Raw genomic sequence first — 10,146 nt, 5'->3', positions numbered from 1 at the left:
AATGGACAAATTCCTAGACACATGCAACCTAATATTGTTTCATGAAGAAACCAAAAACCTGAATAGAACAGTAATAAGTAAAGAGATTGAAGCCGTAATAAAAAGTCTCCCAGCAAAGAGAAGCCTGGGAACCGATGGCTTCACTGCTGAATTTTACCAAACATTTAAAGAAGAACTAATACAAATCCTACTCAAAGTATTATGAAAAATAGAGGAGGAGGAAATACCTTCAAACTCATTCTTGAGGCCAGTAGTCTCCTGATACCAAAATGAGGCAAAGACACATAGATAGGAAGGAAGGAAGGAAGGAAGGAAGAAAGGAAGGAAGGAAAAGTGAAAGCAAGCAAGCTTAGGCTAATAACATCTGAGAGAGAGAGAGAAGAAAGAAAGAAGGAAGGAAGAAAAGGAAGGAAGGAAAGAAGGAAGGAAAAAGGAAGGAAAAAGGAAGAGGAAAGGGAGGGAGGGAGGGCTAATATCTCTGATGAATATTTATTCAAAGATCTGGCTGAGTGCGTTGGCTCACTCCTGTAATCCCAGCACTTTGGGAGGCTGAGGTGGGAGGATCACCTGAGGTCAAGAGTTCGAGATTAGTCTGGCCAACATAGCGAAACCCCATCTCTACTAAAAATACAAAAATTAGCTGGGCTTGGTGGTGGGCGCCTGTAATTCCAGCTACTCAGGAGGCTGAGGCAGGAGAATCGCTTGGCCCCGGGAAGTGGAGATTGCAGTGAGTTGAGATCACTGCCACTGTGCTCCAGCCTTGGTGACAAGAGCGAAACTCTGTCTCAATAAAAAAAAAAAATTGATGCAAAGATCCCCAACAAAATACTATCAAATCACAATCAACTACAAAATAAAATCATGACCAAGTGGGATTTATCCCAAGGATGCAAGAATGATTCCACATACGCAAATCAATCAATGTGATACATTACATCAAGAGAAGAAAGGACAAAAACCACATGATCATTTCAATTGATGCTGAAAAAGCATTTGATAAAATTCAACATCCCTTGATAATAAAAACCCTGAAAAAACTGGGTCTACAAGGAGTACACCTCAACATAATAAAAGCCATAAATGATAGAACTGCAGCTAATATACTGAATGGGAAAAAAAATGAAAGCCTTTCCTCTAAGATCTGGAACATGACAAGGATGCCCACTGTCAACGATGCTGTCATTCAAGGTAGTACTGGAGGTCTTAGCTAGAGCAATCAGACAAGAGAAAAATATAAAGGGCATCCAAATTGGAAAGGAAGAAGTCAGATTATCCTTGTTTGCAGGTTATATGATCTTGCATTTGGAAAAAACCTAAAGACTCCACCAAAAAACTACTAGAGCTGATAAACAAATTCAGTAAAGTTATAGGATAGAAAATCAAGATACAAAAATCAGTATCATTTCTATTTGCTGACAGGGAACGATCTGAGTAGGTGGATTGGGGAGATGCTGATAAAATGATTCAAAATTTTAGTTAGAAGAAATACATTCAAGAAATCTATTATATAGCATAACTAGAGTTAATAATTATCTGCATATTTGAAAATTCCCAAGAGAGTAGATTTTATCTTCTCACCGCAAATAAATGTAAGGTAGTACATAGGTTAACTAGTTTGATTCAGCCATTCTACAATGTATGCATATTTCAAAACATTTTGTACACCATAAATATAGATAATTTTTATTTTTCAATTAAATGAATATATAATAACAAAAAGCCAATTTTGAATAAAATTTTACAATTTTGAACCCTTGGGAGCAAAGTTATCTCTGGTCTGTAGATGCATTCTAGATGGGTTGAGAATTTTTTTTTTTCATTTTAGAGACAGGGTCTCACTCTGTTGCCCAGGCTGCAGTGAAGTGGTGCAATCATGGCTTACTGAAACCTCAAATTCCTGGGTTCAAGTGATACTCTCGCCTCAGCCTCCCAAAGTGCTGGGATTAAAGGCATGAGCCACCATGCCTGGCCAAGGGAAAATATTTTTAAAGTGTCCATTATGTGTCATGCTTTGTTTTATGGACTAGAGACATAATAAGAAATAAGAAATACTTTCAAATAGTTTTAGGCAAGATGATGTGGCCCTAATTGTCTGTAACGTATTGGAAGTGATTCTCTTGTCCCATAGGAGTCCTCCACAGAGAGGGATCAGTTCAATTAGGGCCTCTGAAAATAGCGATCATAGTCTATTCTCATCATTTCAGAACAGATATTCTCCCAGAGACAAGCTAACATCCTACATTTTCCTGTGGCCTTGTTTTGTACCTAATTTGGTCTTTGGGTAGCATTGAAATTGTTCTCCTGACTGCAATACTAGCCCTTTCTCTATGCCTTATCTGCTTTTGATTCTCTCTCATGTCAGTTGGATACTTTTGTCTGCTAATTATTTGGCTGTAATTAACAACTAAGTTATTTTTTCTGATTTATGCCACAACTGACTTTCACCACATGCCTCACCCCCATCATCCCAGAGACCTAACCTTGCTCCCAGTCTTACAATAATGAGTGGATTGCAAATTCGCTATCACTTTTTCCTTGGTAGTGCTTAGGTCAGCAGTTCAATTCTTGACCCAAAGCATCAGATCACCCAAAGAGCAATTGTAACTGTGGGGATAATACATACTCAGGTATTTAGGTAGTGATGGTTCCTGGAATACTTAAGCACAATTTTATTTTCTTCACTTTACTGTGTCATAAGATTATAATTTAAATAGGTACAAATATTAACAGGTAGCCAGATTATATACAGAAAAGAGTGATATTGCATCTTTTATTTAATTACGTTATTCTGAAAGTTCAGATGCCTATTTGTGTTTTGTTATGTTTATATTCACTTATGAAAATAATCATATAGTAATTGGCATAAGAAATATATTTTTTAAGAAATACATTCTTTATCAAATTCTTGGAGGACATGCGTAACCAGCTCTGAATAATAGCATTTTTACCTTAAATTTATTCCAGCCTTCTACTTCTACAAGAAGAATATTGCTTAGAATTGGAGGAAGGCTGATCTGTCTTCCAGGATCAGAATCATACATTGAAAACATAAAAGAAGAAAGAGACATATTTAAAGTGATGGGCATTGTTGATACACTTAGTTAATTAGAGCTATCATTCTCTTGGATACTTTCAGTCACTCCAACAGTAGTCATAGATGACATCATAAAATCAAATATTTTCAATAGTCCATTACACAAATGATAGGGAGTATGTCAGTGTGTGAGTTGGCCTCATTTGGACTGGCGTGTAACTACTACACAGAGAGCAGCGTGAACTTGGTTATAAGAAGTTCCTTCAGAAGTCTTGGGTTCCATTGGTGGAAACTAGTGCTAGTAATAAATCTATTTGACTTCTTTTGAGTCCTTGTGGTGCAAACTCTTGTCTGGATACCCATTCCCTTATAGCCTGCTCATCCTGTGAATTTCCATATCTTTCTACCTCAACCCATGGAAAGAACTTGTGATGACTATTCTCCTCATTTAACAACTTGCCTGCTATAATGCTCCCTGGATTGTACTGAGAAAAATGAGACAGACTTATCGTATTTAATGTTTTTTTCCATCTGTATAATTTCAATTCAAAATTAAGTACTTCTTAGGTACATCTTTGTTATGAAGATATTCCAGTGCTGAAGAGCGCTGCAATGCCTGTTAAATCAGTTTGTCCATAAGCAGTAATTCTAAAACCATTGTCTTATAATCTCTTTTAATCTAAAATTATACATTGGTTGGGTTTTCATTTGCCTCAGATATTTGTTCTCATGCTTTCAACCCATTCTGAACCTTGCTGTTATTGTAGTGAGTGTAATACTGACAATTCACTGAAATTGTAAATGCTCTTGGGAAAGAAAAAATACACAATGGCTTCTTTTTGATAAGAACTCAAATTCAATGACCTAAGTTTATCGGTAGCTTTTTGTTTTTTAACTCTTCATGAATAGACAGATATGGCTGGAACCTAACAGCAATTCCAGACAGTTTCGACAATTTACCAGGAGACTGTAGAATGACTTTGATGCTTTTGAAAATATAGCTAAGAACAGATATCTCAACTGGGGTCATCATCAGTCAGCTGTTCAGTTTGACAGTCTTTTTCAACGTTTAGTCAAGACAGTATTGAACTAGTTTTTTTTTTTTGAAAAATTTTTATATTTTCCCCAGAGCACCTGCTTTTAAAACTTAAAAATATATGTGGTATTCTAAATTTGGGGCTCAAAACATGTCTTAGATTTGATTTCAGTTCAATAAGTTTAATTTAATATGAAGTAAGTGAGTATAAAATTGAGAATCTGTTTAAGATTTTAAATGATTCATATAGTAATACATTCTTAGCAATGACTGGTGCTAATACAGGCTCACTTATTTTTTCTTTGCTATGTAGCTCTCTCAGAACACTTAGCCATCCTCATCATGATCATCATCATCATCATACCCAAGAAACTTTAAGATCTAATTACATGCAGCTGTATGTAAAACTTTTAGAAGCAAGTGAGGTCAGACACAGTGGCTCATACATGTAGTCCCAGCACTTTGGGAGGCTGGGGCAGACGGATCACTTGAGGCAATTTCGAGACCAGCCTGGGCAACATGGTAAAACCCTATCTCTCCTAAAAACACAAAAATTAGCTGGGCATGGTGGTGTGTCCCTGTAGTCCCAGATACTCAGGAGGTTGAAGCACGAGAATCACTTGAACTCAGGAGGTGGAGGTTGCTGTGAGCCAAGATCACACCACTGTACTCCAGCCTGGGTGACAAGAGTGAGACTCTGTATCCAAAAAAAAAAAATAGCAAGTGATTTCTCGTTTTTTGAGCAGTTAACAATCTAAGAAAAACATTGGTGTAGGTTATTTTAATGCATCTACATTGCAATAGGACAACAGTGATGGGTGCCTAGTGTCTTCCTCCATTTCATTGTGAAGCCACAGCATGGCTAAGTGGAAGACAGCAAGTTTCAGTACACAATTCATTTTCTTTCTTCAAGAAAGAAGTGCATTCAAGTTTAAATATAAATCTCATAACCTTAGTTACTCGTTAAAAAGGCATAATAGAATATTACTTACATCCTTTGAATTTGCTAAGAAGCACATGACACAAAAGCAAATTGTGATGAAAATACATACAAAAATCATAGTTACTGTCTTTGAAAAGATAGATTTCATCAAGTATGAGAAAATAACCGCAAGAGTTCTGGTGAGATTTTGGAATCCTTAGGAAAGCTTTCTTCTTAAACAACTAATCAACCATTTGGAATGATGATATGTCATATCTCACACACATATATATGATATACATACATACATATATCCATATACAGTAGTCCCCCCTAATTCATGGAGTGGGGGGGGACTACTGTGTATGGATTCCAAGATTCCCGGTGGATCAAACCACTGGTAGTAACCAGTATATACTAAGTTTTTCCTATACATACTTACCTATGATAAAGTTAAATTTTAAACTAGGTATAGTAAGAGATTAACAACAATAAGTAATACTTACAACAGTTATACTATAATGCAAAGTTATGTCAATGTGGTCTCTCTCCCAAAGTATCTTATTATATAGTACTTACCCTTCTTCTTTTTGTGACTGTCTATCTGATAACCAAGATGGCTACTAAATGACCATTGGGTAGGTAGTTCATACAGCAGAGATATGTTGGGCAAAGGGATGATTTATGTTCCAGATGGAATGGAGTGGGATGATGTGAGATTTCATCACTCTATGTAGAAAGATATGCAATTTAAAATATATAAAATATATAAATTGTTTATTTTAGAATTCTGGAATTTTCCATTTAATATTTTCATACCACAGTTGCCCATGGATAAATGAAACCATGAAAAGTGAAACTACAGATAAGGGTGGACCACTCTGTGTGTGTGTGTGTGTGCGCATGCGCACATGTGTATGTGTGTGTGTCCGCATGTGTATATGTGTGTGTCATTGGACATAAGCTTCAGGAGGACAGTGTGCCCTTGGGAAAGGCAGCATTTTTTGTCACTAGACTAAACCTGTTGCTGGAGCAACAGGTCTTCCCTTGAAGGAGGACTGCGTTTGTGCATCTTCATGTTCACAAATATAATGCTAGTGAGACAATTTAACTGATTATCTTTGGACAGTGCTGATTAGAAGAAACAAATGAGAAGGGAAGAGTTGCCGCATTAATGATGCCATATAATCACTGACCAAATTTTTTTTTAAAATACTAAAATCAGAAAGAATTATCTCAAATTAAAGAATGAATCCATTTGATAAATTCTGACAACTGTATACACCCTAAGAGCTTCCTAAGGTACTATTGTAGCCCTGTAGTATAATGTTCTTGACAATCCTAAATCAACAAGTCAAAAACATCTATTCAGCAGAACTCCCCTCAACTAATTGATTAATTAGGTAATATTTTAGAAAGACTACCATTTAAAATTGTGAAATATTTAAAAATGTTTTGGGGATTTTAAATGTAAGTTAAACTATCTAGATAAGTTTCATATTGGAGTCTTTCTATCTCCTTATGATACTATTTTCTGAACTAGGTGTCCCAGATTTGTGGTACACAGAATCAGTGGACAAACACAAAGTAGCCTGTCCTTAAGAAGGGAGCAAGAACCCAGGGCTAGGGTAAGATTCCAGAGCTGAGCTACTTGTGAAAGCGTCAAATTCAGACTGAGTCTAGTAAGGGGGAAAAAATAGAGAAGGAGAGAGAGAGCGATCACACAGAACTGATGAAGAAAGGGATGGGTGCTCATAGGGGCCTGTGGTGCAGTTTGCATACCAAGCTTGCATAGAGTGCAGAATACATTAACAAGAGCTGGATTAAGAACATATTATAAATTATGCTATGAAATGAAGCAAATGTAGTATATTAATGTTTTAGGGCTGCTCTAACCAAGTACCAAAAGCCAGAGGGCTTAAAACAACAGATGCTGACTGTTTTATAGTTCTGGGGATTAAAAGTCTGAAATCAAGGTGTAGACAGTGCCATGCTCTCTCTGAGAGAGAGTCTCTTTTTGCTTCTTCTGGCTTCTGGTGCTTGCTAGCAATCCTTGATGTATCTTGGCATATAGTTACATCACTCTAGCCACATGGTTAATTTTCCCCCTGTGTATCTTTTTTTTTTTTTTTTTTTTTTTTTTTTTTTTTTTTTTTGAGACAGGGTCTCACTCTGTCATTCAGGCTGGAGTGCAGTGGTGTGATCATAACTTACTGCAGCCTCACACTCCTGGGCTGAAGTGAGGACTGCAGGTGTGCATTACCTTGCTTGGCTAATTTTTAAAAAAAATTGTAGAGATGGGGTCTTGCCCAGACTGATCTCAAACTCCTGGCCTCAGGCGATCCTGCCACGTTGACCTCCCAAAGTGCTGGGATTATAGGCATGAGCCACCACACCTGGCCATCCCTGTGTGTCTTCACATCATCTTTCCTCTGTGACTGTCTCTATGTCTAAATTACCCCTTTTTTTATAATGACACCAGTCATATTAGATTAGGGACCACATGGCAAACCTCATTTTAACTTGAATATCTCCTTAAATACCTTATTTACAAACAGGGAGGTCATATCCTGAAGTACTAGGGATTAGGACTCAATAGGATTCTCATCAGTCCTATGCCATATGCTTTACATTTTGCACAGAATTCTCTCAGATTTTGCCATTATGTTGTCTATCACTCTCAATTTTTGATACTAAACATTTTGTCTTTTAAAATATTTTTATGATTATTTTACTGAGAATTTGGAAGAAATATACAGGAGTTGGTATTCAGATACTATTTTGAATGGTGTTATTTTTCTATTTTCCTGAATGTGTCTTGGATGGTGATTTGGTAGTTTCCCCTAATATGTTTAGGGAGTCTATTTAGAAAAAAAGTGGAAATTGGATAAGTTAAAAGATCAGCAATGGGATGATGAGATGGATTTGTATTGTGTTACCGTATAAGCTCAAATCCCTATAATAAATCCCTTATTCCATGTATCTCTTAGTGGTTTTGCTTCTCTGATCAAACCCTGCCTAATGTGGATAGAGGAAGCAGCAGTTCAAGCTCTGAAAAACAGATAGATATTTTTTTCAGAATCATGCACAATTTTGAAGGCCAATTTGTGATATCTATATCACAGAAAATAGATAAAGCATCAGAGTTGATGTGTTCCTAAGCTATGTTTCAGCCAGATTTCTCTGGGTAGCTCTTCCTCTATTTGACCTAATAAAGTCAGAGATTTGCTTCAACTAAGCCATTTGCCATTGCCTATAAATCTGTCCTATGTTTGTTGCAGATACCATCTAACAAAATGATTAGCAAAAATATTCAGGCTGGGCGCGGTGGCTCATGCCTGTAATTCCAGCACTTTGGTAGTCCAAAGCGGGCAGATCACAAGGTCAGGAGATCGAGACCATCCTGGCTAATAAGGTGAAACCCCTGTCTCTACTAAAAAATACCAAAAATTAGCCAGGTATGGTGGCAGGTGCCTTTAGTCCCAGCTACTTGGGAGACTGAGGCAGGAGAATGGCATGAACCTGGGAGGCGGAGGTTGCAGTGAGCTGAGATCGCGCCACTGTACTCCAGAATGGGTGATAGAGCGAGACTCTGTCTAAAAAAAAAAAAAAAAATTAAATGATCATTAGTGATCTTTTACCACTAGTATGTGACCTATGGTTTACTAACACATAAACACATAGGCATGTTTTTTTGTTCAAAGATACTGCATCTAACAAGTACTAAAATAGAGTTTCAAACAACAGCAGTAAACAATAACAAAAAACCTGGAAAAGTATAACTGGTAACAGGCTTTTCTTCTGAACCATAAAAATGTAACTAGTAGTTCTCTGGTGAAAAAATGCACTACAATGGATATTTACCTAAGTAACATTTTATGCCAAAACAGCACAATGATTTATAACATTATAGGCCATCTCTGAAGTTGTCACAGGACATCTCGTGCAGATAGTGTACTGTGTGGTACAAATTATAGTGATTTGTGGAAGTGTAGAGAAGAAGACTAGAGCAATAAAGAAAGAAGAATAATGTTCTTCCTTGAATCATGGGAAAAGCACAGCTCAGCACTTGTCCCCAGGCAACTTTGAGTAATAGTACAGTGCATTGAAGTTCAAGTCTCTGAAATATTGCATCTAAATGACAATGGATTACATTAGAAAAAAAAAATCAAGCTCATTTAATGTTGTGAATGGTATCCTCATAAAAGTCGCTTATGGTGTAAACTGGGAAGCACTGGAAGTGGTTGGGTGAAGAGGGAAATAATATTCACTCATGAAATAAGTGAGGAAAAGGATACTAATCAAGAGGCAGAAAAAGGATTTGTGGTCAGGGCTTCAATCATGACTCCTATACTAATTTACTATTTGACTTTCAGAAAATTGAACATTGGTTGGATGAAGTAGTGAGTCCAATTCTGTTTGTTGCACAGGAGAAAATGAGAATTATATTCAGAAAACAGAAGGCACACAGTAGTTTCACCCAAAGAAGGAGAAAATGCCTTATGCCATTTCCAAGCTCTGCGAATGCTGCCACGTCTGTATCTTACTTCTCTGGCTACATGCTCCCACAAACTACAAAGTGAGGATCCACAAAGTGAGGATATGTAAGGAATGGGTAGGATTGTACAAAAAAAGGACGTGTCATGCACACCTGTGTGATACTTCTAAGACACATCTTTAGGCAGTTGTGAATATAGTTAAGTGCATCTTTGAGAATGTCTATGTCATACTAAAGAAAATGCAAGAAAGGGAGAAATGAAAGAGAAAGGGACATTAATTTTTGTCCTTGTATGGTTCACATCCTCCCAGTTATAAAGCAGATATTGTGCTTTTAAGTTTAAATGAATTTTGGGCACTTTCAGAGCAAAATGTTGTGAATTCAAAGTAATGTATCTGCAGAAATGTTGAGGGAGAAAATAGATTGTGAATCTAAAGAATGCATGCTAGTCAGTATTCACAGCATACAAGGGCAATCAGCTAATGTACTTCTTTGTAAGAACACATACTCGCTTAAATAGGGGCTCCCTTCTAACAAGAGACAGTGACATTTAAAGTAGGTCTGAGAAAATAATTGTTGAACATGTTTTCCATTGCTTGAACTAATGCTGAACCAACAGGCTGTGGAGTCAGCCCAAGTTTGAATGCTGAAACTGC

The sequence above is a fragment of the Macaca thibetana genome, chromosome 8 (assembly GCF_024542745.1).
Source record: "Macaca thibetana thibetana isolate TM-01 chromosome 8, ASM2454274v1, whole genome shotgun sequence".
In the NCBI taxonomy this organism is placed as follows: Eukaryota; Metazoa; Chordata; class Mammalia; order Primates; family Cercopithecidae; genus Macaca; species Macaca thibetana.
This window is presented reverse-complemented; position numbering follows the sequence as displayed.